Genomic DNA, 2,500 nt, shown 5'->3' on the forward strand with positions numbered 1-2,500 from the left:
GGTCGGGCGGGCTCGCTCTGTTGAGCGCACGGAGGTTGAGATAGAAAATATTGCAACACGCGGTGCTCCAGGCGGGGGGGGCCCTCGCCCGGCCCGCGGAGTCCGATTGAACACCCCCCAGGTCGGGCAGGCTCGCTCTGTTGAGCGCATGGAGGTTGACATAGAAAATAATCCAACACGCGGAGCTCCAGGCGGGGGGGCCCTCGCCCGGCCCGCGGAGTCCGATTGAACACCCCCCAGGTCGGGCAGGCTCGCTCTGTTGAGCGCATGGAGGTTGACATAGAAAATAATCCAACACGTGGAGCTCCAGGCGGGGGGGCCCTCGCCCGGCCCGCGGAGTCCGATTGAACACCCCCCAGGTCGGGCAGGCTCGCTCTGTTGAGCGCATGGAGGTTGACATAGAAAATAATCCAACACGTGGAGCTCCAGGCGGGGGGGCCCTCGCCCGGCCCGCGGAGTCCGATTGAACACCCCCCAGGTCGGGCAGGCTCGCTCTGTTGAGCGCATGGAGGTTGACATAGAAAATAATCCAACACGTGGAGCTCCAGGCGGGGGGGCCCTCGCCCGGCCCGCGGAGTCCGATTGAACACCCCCCAGGTCGGGCAGGCTCGCTCTGTTGAGCGCATGGAGGTTGACATAGAAAATAATCCAACACGTGGAGCTCCAGGCGGGGGGGCCCTCTCCCCCCCGGTGATGTCCGCTCACAGTGCCCCTATGTCGGGCAGGCTCATTGCATTGTGCGCATGGAGGTTGACTTAGAAAATATTTGATTTGAGAGTGACATGAGCTCCAGGCAGACACCGACTCATCGCCCGTGGGGTGTCCGACGAGCCCTCACCAATCTTGGATTAATGTTTGGCGAGGCTCCCCTGATCAGCTCTGGAGGTGGCAAGTTCTGAAAAAGTGGTTTCTGAAAATGTGCCCCTTGTATTTTGTGAAACCAGGGGTAACCTAGCGAGTAGGCAAACTCATCCCCTGACTGGGGGGATCAACTTTTACCTACTACAGCGCCCCTAATGGCCAAAAGTGGTACTGCTCCCCCTGGTAGCCTAACCCATTGAAATGAATGGGAAAAATTAATTTAGGCTACCAGGGCTTTGGGCTACCAGGGCTTTGGGCTACCAGGGCTTTGGGCTACCAGGGCTTTTTGCTACCAGGGCTGTGGGCTACCAGGGCTTTGGGCTACCAGGGCTGAGGGCTACCAGGGCTATTATAGGCGGCCACCACTGCACTAGTGGCAGCCCGGGGAAGGTGCCTGTTGCTCGGATATGCTTTTACGCACGTCGGCCTCTGCGCCCTGGAGCTTTTTTATGCTACCAGGGCTATTAAAGGCGGCCACCACTGCACTAGTGGCAGCCCGGGGAAGGTGCTTGTTGCTCGGATATGCTTTTACGCACGTCGGCCTCTGCGCCCTGGAGCTTTTTTATGCTACCAGGGCTATTATAGGCGGCCACCACTGCACTAGTGGCAGCCCGGGGAAGGTGCCTGTTGCTCGGATATGCTTTTACGCACGTCGGCCTCTGCGCCCTGGAGCTTTTTTATGCTACCAGGGCTATTATAGGCGGCCACCACTGCACTAGTGGCAGCCCGGGGAAGGTGCCTGTTGCTCGGATATGCTTTTACGCACGTCGGCCTCTGCGCCCTGGAGCTTTTTTATGCTACCAGGGCTATTATAGGCGGCCACCACTGCACTAGTGGCAGCCCGGGGAAGGTGCCTGTTGCTCGGATATGCTTTTACGCACGTCGGCCTCTGCGCCCTGGAGCTTTTTTATGCTACCAGGGCTATTATAGGCGGCCACCACTGCACTAGTGGCAGCCCGGGGAAGGTGCCTGTTGCTCGGATATGCTTTTACGCACGTCGGCCTCTGCGCCCTGGAGCTTTTTTATGCTACCAGGGCTATTATAGGCGGCCACCACTGCACTAGTGGCAGCCCGGGGAAGGTGCCTGTTGCTCGGATATGCTTTTACGCACGTCGGCCTCTGCGCCCTGGAGCTTTTTTATGCTACCAGGGCTATTATAGGCGGCCACCACTGCACTAGTGGCAGCCCGGGGAAGGTGCCTGTTGCTCGGATATGCTTTTACGCACGTCGGCCTCTGCGCCCTGGAGCTTTTTTATGCTACCAGGGCTATTATAGGCGGCCACCACTGCACTAGTGGAAGCCCGGGGAAGGTGCCTGTTGCTCGGATATGATTTTACGCACGTCGGCCTCTGCGCCCTGGAGCTTTTTGATGCCACCAGGGCTATTATAGGCGGCCACCACTGCACTAGTGGCGGCCCGGGGAAGGTGCCTTTTGCTCGGATATGCTTTTACGCACGTCGGCCTCTGCGCCCTGGAGCTTTTTTATGCCACCAGGGCTATTATAGGCGGCCACCACTGCACTAGTGGCGGCCCGGGGAAGGTGCCTTTTGCTCGGATATGCTTTTACGCACGTCGGCCTCTGCGCCCTGGAGCTTTTTTATGCCACCAGGGCTACGTTAGGCGGCCACCACTGCACTTG

The sequence above is a fragment of the Filicampus tigris genome, unplaced genomic scaffold, assembly GCF_054856515.1.
Source record: "Filicampus tigris isolate MCC_2025a unplaced genomic scaffold, RoL_Ftig_1.0 HiC_scaffold_26, whole genome shotgun sequence".
Classification (NCBI taxonomy): domain Eukaryota; kingdom Metazoa; phylum Chordata; class Actinopteri; order Syngnathiformes; family Syngnathidae; genus Filicampus; species Filicampus tigris.